General features: G+C 37.8%; 1 protein-coding gene across 2 annotated transcripts in view; it reads left to right on the top strand.

Moving 5' to 3' along the window:
- LOC114243269 (mitochondrial cardiolipin hydrolase) overlaps positions 1-18,509 on the top strand; it is a 169,367-nt gene that overhangs the window by 75,391 nt on the left and 75,467 nt on the right. For both annotated transcript variants that reach the window (XR_016323812.1, XR_016323813.1), the window contains one exon: positions 10,238-10,279. The gene's annotated coding sequence lies outside the window, so the exon portion shown is untranslated. The remainder of the gene's footprint in view (positions 1-10,237; positions 10,280-18,509) is intronic.

The raw sequence follows: 18,509 nt of genomic DNA on the forward strand, positions 1-18,509 counted from the left end.
TGTGTGAGGTATTCGAAATATGTTAGTACATAAATAAAACCACTTGCTTGTGTCCTTATAGAGATGTTTTGATGCTTGTTTGGGTGACGTGTGGGTGCAGCGAGGATGCGAATAAATAAAATCAAACGCAAATAAATATTAACCGATCAGGGCGTCCTTTTTTTTGCAACTTTAAATAATAAAAGTTTTGTTTTTTTCGCGACTTAACATCCTGCGAACCGTTTTGATACATAAACATAATCCGATGGGAGAGCGTATGATTTGAAATACTGCGATATCGTCGTCCATAAATATTTGGGAGAACAAATAACGTGGAATTCATATTTATTTACGAATACATAGTCAATATTATTACAATTTTGTTTAACTACATTATCGATGTTGATAAAATATTCATGATAACATTTCATGTGTCGTATATCAATGGCTGATTTTCTGTGTATTTTGTTCCATTTATCTTCTCGATACATGTATTATCATTGTTTATGACTTATTACACTATTTAGCCACTATTCCTTCTATCCTTGCTGACTTTATCTAAACGTTTGATTGTTACGCTAATCTATTTACTACCATAATGCGAGCTTTATAATAATGTATTATAATTTCCGAAGTCACTCTTTATCCTACGATAATTCGTGTATACATTTTTCCGGTATTTAGTAGATCTAACGAGGAAAGTGGCATTGGATTGGTCACATATTGAGAAAACCCGATACACACCTATCAGCACTGAGCGGCACTAGCCTGGAAAGTGTCTGGCAAAAGAAAGAGAGGCCGCCCCAGAACGGCTTGGCGTCGCTCGGTGGAGCAGAAGCTAGGCGTCTTGGGCATGACATGGGAGGAGCTAGAACAGACTGCCCAAGACCGATGTAAATGGAAGGATTTGATTCGAGCCCTACACCCCAGAAAAGGGTAATAGGAAATAATGAAGAATGATGATGAACGAACGATAGATATCGAATATCTTCTACCTATACCCAATTAGTATCTAGTTTTTGCTAGAGGGTAGTTACGAAAGGAGTATCACATTTCCGTGTCCATATTTCTTGTTCCCGTCACGCGACCGCTCCTATAAATTTCGACCCCATTTACAGTCTTGAGTTGCATTATCTATGCGCATTGTTTATTGTTAGTGCTGCTCAATTTTACGACTTGCAAAATATTGTTTATGGCAATTCTTGGGATTAGGTCCGTGAGTTAATGCCAGGATAACCAGGATATTTACCTTGCGCCACCGGATTTTTGTTTACTTTTACGCTTAATTCATAATGTTATTGAACGTAGGGTTCTGATTCAGCTTCGTAAATAATTTCCTCGTATCGATAAACTTCAAAAAAAATGCTTGAATTTCTTTTGACTTCTTATTTTGAAAAAGGTTACAAATCATTTTGTCGAACGTTCGTTGATATACATACATATCTTTTGCTTACTTATGCTGGTAACCTGAGCGATTATACTAGGTTCACTGAACGTGTAGGTGAGCTCACGGGGCTCAGCAAGGCGACTTTGCTAACACCAGTCCTAGGAAAGACAGCGCTTTGCTGAATCTACCACAGGATCGGAATCGCGACCCATTGAGATTATCCGGAGAGTAACTTAATGGGCTTACATATATAATGTACAAACGTAACTAAAGAGATAAATTGGTTTTGAAATGATTGCAAAAAGCTTAAACGTTCGTTACCGTGGGCAGTATTAAAAACCTAGCTTTCGCTGGTATTGTTCTTACATCTTCTTACTTTTTTTGCCTACCTACTGCGTTCAACCATCTTAGCTTTACTGGTGGTAGAACCTCTTGTGAGTCCACACGGGTAGGTACCACCACCTTGCCTATTTCTGCCATGAAGCAGTAATGCGTTTCGGTTTGAAGGGTAGGGCAGCCGTTGTAACTATACTTGAGACCTTTAGAACTTATATCTCAAGGTGGGTGTCGCATTTACGTTGTAGATGTCTATGGGCTCCAGTAATCACCTAAAACCAGGTGGGCTGTGAGCTCGTCCACTCATCAAAGCAATAAAAATAAAAAGAGAAAAATTGATTTTGAAATTATTGCAAAAAGCTTAAACTAAGATTAATTACCATTACATAAGTACAGGAGTTCGGCGGTATTAAAAACCTAGCTTTCACTGGCATTGTTCTTAAATCTTCTTTTTTTTTTGCCTACCTACTGCGTTCAACCATCATTACAATAAAAAAATTGTATCTAATTGAAACGTTTATCTCAACCTATACCAAAACTTTTAAATTGTACCAGTCAATTATCGTAAGTCATTAAGTCTATAGACCTCTCTGTTTATCTAAGCTCTATACATTTAAGGGATGCGATGAAAATTTCCGTATCGAAGTCAATTTGCATTAAAACGAAACCAAAGAAGCGAGGTGCCACACAGCACCAAACGTGACAGGCATTTAGTCAATACTTATTTTAATGTAATTTTTCATCAGCCCCATGTACATAATTCTAATTTTCTCATGCTAAATCCAGTCACGTGTGTATGCCGAAATTCGTTTTTTTTTTGTTACCTATGTTTCTGCGTATTAAGGTTCAGTGAACTCAGGTCACCTCGGTGGCGCCCTCTAGTAGAATAAGATTGTACAAATAAAGTTGGACAAGCGGGCGCGTGTTTTTTGGGCCATTCGCGCATATGTCGAAATTAAGTTAATGCATGTAACATTGTTCAAGATGTTTTTTCTTGAATATATCTGTTACAAACGGCCGAGTTCTCAGCTCTAACTTATCTTAAGAATCTACCCTCAGTCTTGGTTTTCTAGAAAGAGTCCTTCTCGCAATTAGCTTACTGATGGTAGGACCTCTTGTGAGTCCGCAGGAGTAGGTACCACCACCCTGCCATTTTCTCCCGTGAAGCAGTATGTAATGCGTTTCGGTTTGAATGGTGGGGCAGCCGTTGTAATTATACTGAGACTAGAACTCATATCCCAAGGTGGATGGTGGCATTTACATTGTAGATGTCTATGGGCTCCGGTAACCACTTAACATCAGGTGGGCTGTGAGCTCGTCCACCCATCTAAGCAATAAAAAAATAGCAGTCTAATAGCGGTAGAGTAGATAAAAGAAACCTGGTAAAAACTTGAATGTCGTTAAGTTTACATTTATACAATTTCTGTACAGCCACATCAGTATACCGAGCAATGATACCCACTCGGTGGTAGATCTTGCCTATGTCGTCCTCTATAACGTTGTCTTCTCTTACCACACAGCACGACACGGCTTTGGGCTCGATGGGTCGATATCCAAATAACCCTGTAGCTACTATGTTAAATGAAACTAATTTTCTTTCATCCAATTTGCGAAAATATTCCCCGAAATTTAGCAAGCATGTTACGAAAAACTTTGTTTGTATTTAAAATGTAAATGAAAATTTTATGTATAAGGTGTCTCGTGAAGGATGGAGCTCACAGAATTTATTACATTTTGTTTTCGTAATCATCATTGAAACCCAAAAGACTACAATAATTTAATAGAACCTAGAATTGAATTTGAATTTGAATCGTAGAATCACTAAATCTTTTTTTTTTTTTATTGCTTAGATGGGTGGACGAGCTCACGGCCCACCTGGTGTTAAGTGGTTACTGGAGCCCATAGACATCCACAACGTAAATGCGCCACTCACCTTGAGATATAAGTTCTAAGGTCTCAGTATAGTTACAACGGCTGCCCCACCCTTCAAACCGAAACGCATTACGGCTTCACGGCAGAAATAGGCAGGGCGGTGGTATCCACCCGCGCGGACTCACAAGAGGTCCTACCACCAGTAAAAAATGTAAATGTATGATTCGTTTTATTTGTGTGTTAAACTCTAAACCATATCTTATGTAATCTAATCTAAAAAAGTTAGATTTATAGCACGTAACTGCGGGCATGGAAAAGCCGAAGCAATAGTGTAAATATATACTATCTATAAAACTATTTATTGTATTGAGTTGTTAGTAAAGAGATCACAACCGTTAAATGGTTCCCGGAGTCTATAGATGTCTATCTATACGAAGGTGACCTTGAGACACGAGGCTTCAATTGTTCTTCTGGTTTGCTCACACCTGAACGCATGAGTGTTTCGGGGCAGAAATAGGCTGGATAGTGGATACCAACCCGCGCGAGCTTACAACGCGCCTTGCCAATTTGGTTATCTTTGCGAATACGATCAAAAACAAATTGTATAGCATTAAAAGGCATGCCTTAAATTCGGTTTTTAAATTACGACATCATGCAAATTATTACCTACAAATGTATCAGTCAATACAATACCGGTACGTACCGGCTTTTCGCGAATCGAAATTCCAATGGAGAATGGTTTATATTTTATTTTATTTTTTTGGGCATTATTATTTAATTCTCGATAAGAATCTGCGCGGGCTAACGACCGCATTCGGTCGAAACGCGCCGCAAGCGGACTGCATTGCAGCGAAACGTATGCTGCAGTGCAGAAATTGTTTATGGCCCCGTACAGATTGTACGCCCGGAGGAGCTTACCCCCATTTCTTAGTTGATTTCTGTTATGACAATTTTGAAGTCGTGATAATGGGACATTTCGGTTCTCGTGCCGATTTCGCGTTGTCAACTTCGCGCCTTGAGGAGACGAGTTCGCGACCCGATAAAGGATTAATGGACATATCTAATTCGAAAGCCGACACCCACCTTGAGACGAGGTCGAAATTTACAGTTAAACATTAATATCTGCAAGTGCAGACCACAATAAGCCCTGCCAACAGTAATTAAGTATATGTATATAATTATTATTTTTATTCGTGTTTCCAACTCAAGTGAATTATGCGATCTGCCTTTTTGTGTTGTAATTAAAATTTGCGTTCTATGTGTTTTTAGAGTATCCATTACGTCACAAATTACACTGAGATATATTTTTTTGGCTCAATCTTAGGAAAATATTTGAGTGGTGGGTAGCAATGACAAGTCATGATGTATTGGCCAAGGCAATGTACGATAGTGGAAACTGACCGCTTATCGTCTGGAGGTCGCTTATCTTGAGTAAATATGGCCATTTTTTTTAGGTACGACAGTTGTTGGTTCTGTTACTAAACGTTAACAGTTTTTGTGTCAGCGTGGATCTTTGATTGGACTGAGTTAAAATTTTTGGCGAAAAGGATTTAACGCGAATTTAAATTAACGATCTAGGCCTCCTCTACTTTATCAACCGCCCTTGGAAATAGGTCTGTCACCAAATTGTTTCCCCCTAATTTCTATACTATATTACAAGCCATCGATACTCAAGTATTCTCAAGTATCGGTGGCTTGTTGTGACCCCAGTTAGTACCACTGTCTTACCTATTCCCCGCGCTCAGTAATTACGTTTTTACTGTATTTAATTTTTCGCATTTTTTATTATTTTGTGTTAAAACTTTATCTCCCTCTTTCCCTCTCTCTCTCCCTCTCTTCCTCTCTTTCTCTCTCTAATTACACGTTGAAAAAATATGTTAGTCTGTTGTCTGCTTATTTCTTTAAGAAATCTCTTCCAGCAGACCTGCGAGAGGATTATGAGAGTAATAATTAAAAGTGATGAGTGTGTGTAGAGCAGCTAAAATAACAAATACAACATGAGAATTAATAGGGTAGGCTTTGGATATTCACATTCGAAACTCTAACATTCTAAGAGTCAACAAGAAAACAAATCTACAATAAGTCCCGTACAACGTTCATTAGCGTGATGCAGTAAAAATGAAATACTGTGCAGCGTCTAATTAAATTTCGTTACTCTTTGTTATAATTAGGTAATAAATTAATTATGAAACAGTACTGCTGCGTACCGTAAGGATTTAGCTGGTTCGTAATAGAGCTCCCGCTTTTTACCGACTTCACAAAAGTGGATCGATACTCTATAACTATAACGATACATTTCTAATACTCGTGAGCCACCTACGGCAGGAGAGTCACGCAGTTTACTATTAGCGCAAAGAGTTGTTTAATACTAATTCTAGATATACGCGAGACAGGAACATTAACAGACAAACATAGAGAAAAACTTGTTAAAACAGAGAGAGCAATGGAAAAAAGTATGTTGAGCATAGTGGCAGAATCCGAAATTTAGAAATAAGAAGTAAGACAAAGTTACGGATATAACAACTCGTATAGAAAACCTAAAATGTAGTTGGTCAGAAGATATGCTACACTGCAAAACAAATAAATGGAGCAAACAAGTTACTTTATGGTATCCAAGAGGGGACATCAGAAGACAGGGACGTCCGAAAACAAAATGGAGTGACGATATCCGTCTAACCCTTGGACCATACTGGACCAGAGTTGCAGAAGACCGCGCTCAATGGAGAGAGTTTAAGGAGGCTTATGCCAAGAGGATATTATAAGAAATAAAGTTAATAAATTGCATGTAGTTCGGAATAAAAGGGCTTTATTACTATTATTATTATAATTCTAGATATGACATTTTTTTTTAAATAATTGAACTGATGATATCGTAGTTTACCCAGTGTGTGACCGGCACGCATTACTATCTAGAGTCTACGTTACAGTGCCTTCCAGACCAGACTGCACGAATGCTTAATCCTTACGCAAATACGATAGAATGTTTCCTTCAGTTTGGCACTCGAGACCACAAATAACTAGTTTTTTCATATTGTGGCGGGTAGCCATCATACAACACAAGATATTTGGCAGATGCCTGGATCTCGCTTACGACATTTTCAACATAAGCTTGCATATATACAACTGCCGAACAACAACTTTCGGACCGTCGGTCTACCGAACAATATCACCCGCTCCGTGGAAGATCTTCCCTTTATCGTACACCTACAATATTTTTTAATCAATGTTCTTCCATCATCATTGTAGTGCTTTGTGAACATGTGTAAACTACTTATTACATTACATAAAGTGGTAGCTGAATGCGGGACTCGAACCCACGTCAAATCACCTAGATGTGCGAGATGGATTACACCCGCTGTCTTATCCTATAGGCCACGACAACTTCGCAACGAAATGTAAAACAAATTCAGTGTTCTACCAACAAACAAATATATAAATGTAGTAAGCATTAACTAAATAAAATAATAATAAAATTTGATGTAAAACAAACCGATAATTATTTCCTCCTTACCATTTCAAATGTAATGCTGACAAGTATAAATTAGACAGTTCTGTACACACATTTGTAGTTGATAATCTAATTGTACCATAGAAATACGGCATAGGGCAACACCCTGCCTGATATTAGATTAGATACGTTGAATATTTAGTTTTTTCCGGTTTTGAATCCATTAATGACGCCTACACGAAATTGTTGATGTCATGGAAATAAGATTGTTGAATGGAAACTTCAAAAATGTTTATTTTTAATTAGGCATTAAAATATAAAGAAATGAGCACGTCATTGTCTAATTACGTTTTTAACTCGTAAAACTGTGTTCGAAATTCACTCGTATGTAACGGTATTACGGGCGGAAAGATTCAACGATGAACATGTCCCGTGATTAGTCCACTGAAATTAGAACCCTGACTATAAATGTTTAGAGATTAGAATTTTTAACTTGCAACAACTGGATACGCTTTTATAACACGTCTGTGTATATAAAATCTTATGTTTGTTCATCACTCGAGTTCTGATTTCGTCATTAAACGCTGACCAACGTTGGAAGCTCTCCTTCGTGATGTGCTGGCGGTGGGATTTGTTTGAACATCGCAGTTCATGACAGGTTGGAGGTTGGGTGCGTGGAAACTTCTCATCCATCCGTCATAGTGTAAACCTGTGTGAACGTTTTCTGTCGCGATAAGCTATCGGTCGATTACCGCTTTGGATTTTGATTTTCAAAACGAGTTTTTTTTTGTTTAAAACCAACGGATAGAAATTTTAAAAAAAAAGTTAGCGAAACTTATTCTTAGATTAAAATATGACGGCCATTTTGACAATTGGGTTTGGATGGCTGGATGGATGTTTGGGGTTTTGGATAATATCGCTAATACTACTATTAGCAGTTGGTAGCTCCAAAAACACAGGGTTTTCTAATGAACAGTCAGAATTATAATTTAAAAGCTTTAGATTAAATAACATTGCTGGGGAGAACAAATTTTGAAAATTCACCAGTAAAACTTTTCATAATCCCACGTTTCACTTTCCCCCCTTTGCCTTGTCATGAGTTCTGTCTCATGCGAGGTTTGGACGTTGGTTGTTGAGCGACAGGAGGTTTTAGTCAGTTCGACTCTGACATACCCCGCCCAGTATCCCCAGAAAAGGGCGGAAGTCCGGCGATTTCCTCCTGACCAAAAAAAAAAAAAGTATAAATCTCATTTACTTAGATTAAATCTCACTTAATGTTATTACATATTAATGTGCCCGTTGACTAACAAAACCTTTTAAAACAGTTGCTTAAGTAGCAAGGTTTAAAATATTTTAGTAAATGAAAAGGATGAATCATTCGCATTATTTTTTTACATCCAAGTATAATTTTATCATTCTAATTGAAAGCAATTTAAGTTCATTACAAAATTAAGATGCGCGATCGTATTTCATTATAAAAGGCTTCGACTTAATGTCTCAAGTTGGGTGGTGGCCATTCACGCTGTGATATCTATGGGCTATTCGTCGAACTTGTCTATACGACGAAGGGTGCGACGAGCGAACTAACCCATAGACAGAATCCACTGAATTTCTCTTCGAATCTTGTCAGTAGGTCGCGATTCCGATCTGGTGGTAGATTCTGTGAAGCAGTGCTCTTGCTAGGGCTAGTGTTAGTAGATTCTCTCAGGTTGAGTCCGTGAGCTCACCTACCCATCCGCGCTTAGCTGAAATAGCCTCTTAGGCTACCAGCGAATAGGTCGGGAAAAAAATGTAGTCATCGTGGCCTAACGGATAAGACGTCCGGTGCATTTGTGTTGAAGTGATGCACCGGTGTTCGAATCCCGCAGGCGGGTACCAATTTTTCTAATGAAATACGTACTCAACAAATGTTCACGATTGACTTCCACGGTGAAGGAATAACATCGTGTAATAAAAATGAAACCCGCAAAATTATAATTTGCGTAATTACTGGTGGTAGGACCTCTTTGGGAGTCCGCACGGGTAGGTACCACCACCCCGCCTATTTCCGCCGTGAAGCAGTAATGCGTTTCGGTTCGAAGGGTGGGGTAGCCGTTGTAACTATACTGAGATCTTAGAACTTATATCTCGAGGTGGGTGGCGCATTTACGTTGTAGATGTCTATGGGCTCCAGTAACCACTTAACACCAGGTGGGCTGTGAGTTCGTCCATCCATCTAAGCAACAAAAAAAAAAAAATCCGTGGGTTCCAATAACCACTTAACACTAGATGGACTCACCTTATTGATTCATCCACGCGTTAAGCAATGAATAAAAACATCATAGTCAAGAATTTGATGAAGTTGCAACTGTAAGCGCATCCTCATTGAGTTTCGGGCTTTCGAAATCCTGGGCTGGATCTCCCTTACCGAATCTGTCTTGTTTGTTTCATTTGAATATTCTCTAATATTGACAATCACACAAGCAATTATTCAGTAACATAAAGTAGCCCACAGTACCAGACCGAAGCCAGAGACTATTTCTTTGGAAATGACTACTACATTTCAAACACTCCGGATTTCAACGTATTTTTTTTAATTTAAATTTGAATTTTAAAAAGCACAATAAATTGATTTCAAACGTAAACGCTTTGAACATTCCTTATTCACTACCTACCCACGTACTTAGGAACTACCTAATAAATAAAATTAGTATTTTTTTTGTTTTAAGTGGTTACTGGAGCGCATAGACATCTGCAACGTAAATGCGCCACCCACCTTGAGATATAAGTTCTAAGGGTCTCAGTATAGTTACAACGGCTGCCCCACCCTTCAAACCGAAACGCATTACTGCTTCACGGCAGAAATTGGCAGGGTGGTGGTACCTATCCGCGTGGACTCACAAGAGGTCCTACCACCAGTTATTACGCAAATTATAATTTTGCGGGTTTGATTTTTATTACACGATGTTATTCCTTCACCGTGGAAGTCAATCGTGAACATTTGTTGAATACGTATTTCATTAGAAAAATTGGTACCCGCCTGAGATTCGAACACCGGTGCATTCGTGTTGAGCGACGGACGTCTTATCGCTTAGGCCACGACGACTCTGAAAACAATAATTACTCTCAATAATTAATAATATAACTATTAATAATAATCATTATAATAATATAATTAATAATAATAATTACTCTAAATAATCACTCTCAATAATTTATCATGTTTTTATTTCCAGATCTGCGGAGTTCAGTAGCCGATTGTGTCGAATAGATAAAATGTGAGTACCTACATTCTTAAATGTCTTGGAACAGATTACGTATGTTTTCGTTTTGTTGCTATGCGGATCAACTGTTTGTTGTTGTAATCATTAATTTCTTGTGACGATAATGTCCCGCCCTAATGATGCGCGATGTGTGATGATAATGACATGCCGCCGCCTAACTTGATTGGTCGAAATCTTATAGGATGAAATATGATCGCCTATGTTTTTTTTTATTGATGATAAGTGACAGCTTATTACCATCCAGGGGACACTATGGGTGTTTTTTATTCATTGACTAAGAATCAGATATTTAGGTAAAGTACACACTAGTCGAGTATGCTTTTTCTAGATTTAGTAATTTTTGCGAAATCATCATCATCATTCTCCTGTCTTTCTCCCAATTCTCCTGTCCTCACCTGGGGTTGGCGCAACATGCTTTCTCCTTCCATACTCCGCTATCATATAAAATTTCTTCGCTTACTCCCTCTCTTACACATATCGTCTTTCACGCAATCCATCCATTTTTTTAGGTCTACCTCCTCCTCTAAAGCCTTCCACATTCATACTTAAAACTCTCTTAACAACCTCAACGTCATTTCGTGAATGTTTGCAAAATATTAACATTAATGTTATTATGTAGTTACGTTCTTTTTAAATGAGCGTAGAGAGACGCAGCGTTTGTATATTTTTGCAGCTTGTAATTAAAATTAAGTAATTATGGTGAACTCGGTTCAGTTCTGGTTCTGGTTCTTACTGGTGGTAGGACCTCTTGTGAGTCCGCGCGGGTGGGTACCACCACCCTGCCTATTTCTGCCGTGAAGCAGTAATGCGTTTCGGTTTGAAGGGTGGGGCAGCCGTTGTAACTATACGGGAAACTTTAGAACTTGTATCTCAAGGTGGGTGGCGCATTTACGTTGTGGATGTCTATGGGCTCCAGTAACCACTTAACACCAGGTGGGCTGTGAGCTCGTCCACCCATCTAAGCAATAAAAAAAAAAAAAAAGTTCTTTAATAATGAATGCTTATTTATAATTTGCGATCACGTGTGATTTAGCGGGACCGTATCGAACATATGGCAACAGATCTGTTATCGCACACGCTACCGAGCTCTCCATAAGTTACATTACCCTAAACGTAAATCAATCCCCAAAAAAAAACCTTGAAATCACTTAATTGTAACAGTTTTTACGTTGCTCCCGATATAATCGATAGGATCGATATGTTTGGCGCGATAAATCAGGGAGAACGGTTTTAACCGTCGCGTCTCTCGGGCCGCCATTGTGAGGGATGATGGATGGTGTTAGCGGGGTGGATCGTGTTCTGTTAACGTCTACAACGTAATTAATTGCCTTGCTACGTATTAATCGAACGTTTTTCCTTTGATTTCTTATGCGAGGTGAAAGTGAAAAATAAATTTTTATTTTTTATTCAAGAACCTATGCCTGTCTTCTAAACGCGTTCAACCCTACTGAGTTTCACACCGGATCTTCTGAATGAGTCGCGATTCCGATCCGGTGGTAGATTCTGCGAAGCTCTGCTTTTGCTAGGGCTAGTGTTCGAAAATTCTCTCAGATTGAGCCCGTAAGCTCTCCCAAGCCTAGCTGGTATAGCCCCCTAGGCTACCAACGAATAGGTAGGGAAAAAAACGCGTCAAGATTTAAAATGATAACTAATTAATGTGTACGAACAAATTTTGTGCATTTTTTTTTTGTTTTTAATTCTGTTAACGTCCTCGATGAAGTCAACGCCAATGAATGTCATACCATACCATATCATATGTACATATTGTCAATTCAAATTATGTTTGGTTTCGCAGAAAAGACGAATGCATGCGAGATAGACATCTATTAAGGTTCCAAGCGCACTCGATAATCTCGCGTACGGTCCTTTCTCCTACGTCAATTTACTTGAAGGGCCAACAGGGTTCCGCTCGTGACTCGTCCCACGAGTCAATGGAAACGAGATCTCGCCTATGTACGTACATTGGGGTGAATAAATTCCGCAAGTATTTGGCCAACGTATTTTTAACGGTTCCCTAAGTATTATTGTGTGCTTTTGTTATGAAAATGATGGATATTAGCAATTTTTATTTTGGCCTCTGTTCGGTTTCCGGTTCATGTGTTTCTGTTACGTCACTATATTGAGTAAACGAAGGCTGTTCATATGAGCGATTCTGGAGGTCATTGAGCTCGGGGTAACTAACATAAGTGATCTTGTTTTTTTTACTTAAATCAGTATATCATTATGAATATTATTCACATTTAAATGCCTCCGACACTGCATCGGCTGGCTCATTTTAATGCACCGCTGCAAACACTTTAAGATTTACATATCTTGGAACTACTATAAAGTAAGTACCTAATCATTTAAATTTATAACAGCCAATTTTTCGTTAATAACTGTAATCGAGCGAGAGAAAACTTATAATTATTCGTAGTTACCAGCGGATTTTGATGCAGGGTGAAGAGTTGAATTTTTGATTCCCATATCAGGCAAACAGTGTGATGAATAAATTTGGTTGCTCTTTATCTGGGTGTTTGATATTTATTGATATATAAGTATATTAAACGTATATAAGTATGTATATTATTCTCTGGTTCCCATAGTACAGAGAATTGTTTTTAAGGCCCAGATGACCGTGTTATTTATTAATTGCAATCGGGGGCAGACAAGCTTGTGGCTTACCCGGTGTGTTAGGTTGTTAAAGTAACTCTTGTATACACTCAGTCGTGCTACGATCATAGATAATCACATCTCTCCCTACTGTAGTGTTAGGTAAGGAACATTAAACTTATCATGTAAAAAGAAGATTCCGTCTTGGCAACAGAAATCATGCGCAGTGATCACATCGGCAATAGAATCACGTAAATTACTATGACGTATGAAGCCACACTAAATCAGTTTTTCGTAGAATTTGAACGTTATTCCTTTCACAATGTACGTGTATAGTAACTACAGTGGGCGTTGCGCGTACGTACGTACGTATGTATTTATTTATTTAGACGAGTAATGCCGCGCCGGCCCGCCCGTTGTAAAAACGTCGTAAACATTCTTGCGTGTCTATTGTTACTCGGATACAACGTGACGATTGTCTTTATGTCTGCGCATATGTGTACTTGTATGTTGCGAAAGTCGAAACTGTTACCAATTTTAATGTATATTTTATGCTAATATTAAACTAACATTTAAGATAAGACAAAGCTTGTTGGACTACGAAAGTGGCGGATGAAAGGCGATTGCATGCAGCAGAGATGCGAATGTTGCGATGGATGTGTGGAGTAACGAGAATGGATAGAATACGGAATGAATATGTTAGAGGAAGTCTGAAAGTGGCACCTGTGACAGAGAAGCTGAGGAGTGCACGTTTGGGATGGTATGGACATGTGATGAGACGAAATGAAAATGAGGTTATTAAGAGAGTGTTAATTATGAATGTGGAAGGATTTAGAGGAAGAGGTAGACCTAAGAAGAAATGGATGGATTGTGTGAAAGACGATATGGGTAGGAGGGGAGTGAGCGAAGAAATGGTATATGATAGAAGAGTATGGAAGGAGAAAACATGTTGCGCCGACCCCAGGTGACTGGGAGAAGGGCAGGATAATGATGATTTAAGATCCAAAACAAGACTGTAGTGTTTAGTTTTAAATGATACGGTATCATCATTATCAGTGGAAACATTCGCGGCATGCACAGTCAGAGATTTTTGCATCAAAGACATTCGTATCTTGGCTGCTGCTAATAAACCCTTGTGTCATCAGTAAATTAAGCACTTTCTGTACCTCTTCCCACGTAGACACTTTTTTTACTAGTTCTAAGATTTACTTCATATGTTGTTGAGACTTCGATACCAGTTTCAAGGGCGGTTGGCGATTTTAATTCATTTCAGCTACGGGCTTCGTTAATAGAAGAAGAGCAACATGTGTTTATTATATAAGGTCCTAGCAGTGCCTTTTAGGTTTTATTATAAATTCAGAGTACTATTACCAGAAAAACTTGTGTTCGACAGGTTCTCATCACTATATGGAATTTATTTAGTTCGAGTATACCAATGTTATTGCGAGCGCCATGATCGTGGGTAAGCTTTAAGATATTGGAGATGTTAGGATCAGACAAACGCTGTCATTGTGATCGGCCGGTAGTTAATGTATTCTGCCTAGTCTTCTAACTGCACTTCTATCAAGTACAGAACTCTAGGACTCGTCTCTTGCAGTGACTGTCCACCGTTCAGACACCCGTAAATTATCGTGTTAAGACTTTCTGCAAGCGCTCACCATACGTACACATTCTCGTGAAATATTAAGATTTACAAGAATGTTCATGCTTAATCCTTTTTGTCATTACACAAATACAGTGCAGTTAAACTCGTTAGAGATGAGTTTTGCGTCTGTGTGCCTTTATGTCATACTTGAGTAAAATTGTTTCGGAACGTATTGATTTGCTGTTGTTCGATGTTTAAAATTTTAGACTTGGTATGCTTGGAATGTTAACCCTTTGACTGCTATGTAGGTCATAAGTGGCGCACTAAAGTAATTATGTGGATTAAATGACTAAAACATATTATTATGTACATTAAAAACAAAAGAAGGCAAAGTTAGGCAATCTAGGCGCTTAGTAACAACAGAATTCGTCATGACTTGAGTGCGCCGCGTAGGGCACCGGTGACCTTTCGTTTGCGTTTCGGTTCGAAGGGCGGGGAAGCCGTTGTAACAATACTGAGATCTTAGAACGTATATCTCAAGGTGTGTGGCGCATTTACGTTGTAGATGTCCATGATGATGGGCTCCAGTAACCACTTAACACCTCTTAACCACTGAACTCGTCCACCTATCCAAGCAATAAAGAACGTAAAAAAAACCTACATGGCAGTCAAAGGGTTAACGCACACTAATGTAAAGTACGTCTCGTGTTTTGTTTATCGCTGAGAGTATTTTCTAGTATTAATGATATGACTACATTATTATTTTGTTTTGTAAAAAAAATATCTAAAAATTTTACTTCATCATTCATCATTAACCCTCAGACCGACTCGGCGGTGGTCCAGTAGATAGAAACCCGGACTGTTGAGCCGAGAGTCATTGGTTCGATTCCCACATCGTCGGCAATCATTCGTATAATGAATAAGCTTTTTGTCCGGATGTTTAACCGTATATAAATCAGTCTTTGATTTTCATAGTACAGAGAATCCTAAATTAAGGCCGGGTGACCGGTGTGATATTTCCTGGTCATTAATTGATTAAAAAATAAAATTTTAATTTTATTAAGCAAAATATAAAATTTAATAAGATTTTTAACGCATAGCCCTAAACAGATTGTTTTCATAAATGTATTGTTATTTCAAAAATAATTCACATTGTCTTATTTAAATTCCTTGACTTAATTTCCATTTAGTATTTGCAACGTGGCAACCCTGATTTTTCGCATCATTGAATAGAAGTTTATAGAATAATAATTCTTTATTTGATCAATATAGTGCCGATAGTCTAATGATAAGTATACATGTACACTAAAATTAAAAATAAACAAATGTTAAAATAAATAGGCTTATTCAAATTATCACACATACCTATGAACAAAGGTAAAATACAGCAGTTTTCATGCCGCTAATTTCCTACAACTGTCTCTTTTGTTTACAACTTACATAACATGTAATTAACAACAAAGTAAAATGACCTTTGAGTGCATTGACCTGTCAACCGACAGTTAACGATACCGACGTCCCTTCACATTCCAGGATCATTCAACCGTGTACATTTGTGTAGACAAGTTTTATTCTCTAGAAAGAAAAAAAAAAGCTAATGTATGTAATGTATGTTTTTCCGTTGCTAATAAACAACGTGCTGTGTAACTAGCTTTTGTTTGTGGCTTTGTTTGCTCAGAAGGTATGTTGATGCGAAAATGTTCTTAAGCGTACCTCGGGGTGATCAAAGAAAAATAACTTTATTTATCTATAATTACTAGAGGTTCCGCATTCGTCGAAATTCGACTATAATTAATTGGAATTGTAATAGTGTACAAACTTACAATTCTAATTAATTATAGTCGAATGTTGTGATTGTATTTTATACTTCTATAATCACAAATTTCGCCAAGGCTACACTATAAAAAATATTTACAAAGGCAAACAATATTTAATCTATTCTCAATTTGACCACAGATGTTAAGAACAAAAGTTTGACAATAAATAGTATGCATGCGTGTGTGCGTCAAATACATGGTATGTAGTGTGTGTAATGTTTTCTTTATTGATTTAATATATCTTTTATGCATTATTTAAAAAAAAAATAGCATTGTGCGCTTCTTCTTTATATTCTCTATAAGTGTGGAAAATTTCATACTCCTCCGTCCGCGCAATTTTCGTAAAAAGGGATACAAAGTTTTTGCTTCACGTATTAATATATAGATTGTGTATCAAATATATGTAATTGTATATCAATAGGCAAATATAAAACAAGTTAAACACCGTTTTTGTTTGTCAAACGATATTCCTTTAAGTATTTTTGATTGGTAGCTATTAACAAACTTAAGTGTTGCCAAAAAAACCGACGAATGGAAACGACTTGAATAACGCGGGTAGCTCGATACGTAAGGTCTCTAAACCAAATGCTTGATGCATAACTGTCAAATCGGTCTTTATAAAATTTAGTTCCATGAAAATCCTCGTCCGAAACTTTCAACCCTTACCCAAATGTTAATTTTATTGAGCCGACATGAATTGATTTCTTTAAAATATCTACTGTATGTTTATTTAATAATTTTAATCTTATAATGATTTCATAAACACGACATCAATCAAACCTACTTTTATTCTATAGCTTTGAACAGGAAAAGTGACATACAAACTTTCACACTGTTACTATACAATGTTAGTGCTAAGTTAGACCGTTACTGGTTTGTTTCTTTTCTTCTTTCAAAGTAACAAATGAACTTTATTAAAAGAGGCTAATGATTGAATTTTGCATAATTGGATTGATTTATCGTTGTTTGAAGGGAAGAATCCATAATGTGTATTATTTTTTTGCTATCAATGTTCGAAGTGACGTTTAGCGGTTACCGCTTACAAAATGAATTAAAATATATTATTACAGGCGAATAAAACTGTTGTTTGGTTGATAATATGAGTTTAGGTTTCTGAGCAAACCTAGCACTAAGACTAATGTGGAGAGATATGGGAAAGAATTTTTTTAATTTTTTTTTATTGCTTAGATATGTGGACGAGCTCACAGCCCACCTGGTGTTAAGTGGTTACTGGAGCCCATAGACATCTACAACGTAAATGCGCCACACACCTTGAGATATAGTTCTAAGGTCTCAGTATAGTCACAACGGCTGCCCTTCAAACCGAAACGCATTACTGCTTCACGGCAGAAATAGGCGGGGCGGTGGTACCTACCCGTGCGGACTCACAAGAGGTCCTGCCACCAGTAATTACGCAAATTATAATTTTGCGGGTTTGATTTTTATTGCACGATGTTATTCCTTCACCGTGGAAGTCAATCGTGAACATTTGTTGAGTACGTATTTCATTAGAAAAATTGGTACCCGCCTGCGGGATTCGAACACCGGTGCATTACTCGATACGAATGCACCGGACGTCTTATCCTTTAGGCCACGACGACTTCAATCTTCTACCGAGCGGGTGATTTTGCTCGGTAGACCGACAGTACATAATATGTTGTTGTTCGGAACTTGTATATAATATATGCAGGCTTATCTTTAAAATGTCGTAAGCGAGATTTAGGCATCTGTCAAATACTTTGCGTTGTACACACTCGGACCCATAATAGGTACCGTATGGAAAACAATGTTTATCTTCTAAATCCACACTAATGGTATTTGTTTTAAGATACAACCGGCAATTTGTACGAACGAAATACGTAGTACTACTACGTAGGAATATCGGAAATCACACAACTGATAAAACAGTACTCGCACAAAACTTTGTAGTTCGTGAGCTTTTAGTCAGAGCGTGACCGAGACAATGGGAATACTTGCTTACTTTCATTGTGCAGATAAGATACTCACTCCCCTATATATGCAAAAGTATATGACTCCAGCATATAATGTATTTTACGAACTAGTTAAGAATCTTTCACTATATGTGTTTGTTTTGTTCCGTAAGAATTCACCCCGAATGCTGGTTTCCCTCTTGGGTCATGAGGTCGGAGTTTCAATTGTATGGTGTGATGACCATCTTCACCTTATAGATCAGAACGCATCACTACTTCAGGGCGGAAATAACCAGGAT

Source organism: Bombyx mandarina, chromosome 11 (assembly GCF_030267445.1).
Source record: "Bombyx mandarina strain Sakado chromosome 11, ASM3026744v2".
In the NCBI taxonomy this organism is placed as follows: Eukaryota; Metazoa; Arthropoda; class Insecta; order Lepidoptera; family Bombycidae; genus Bombyx; species Bombyx mandarina.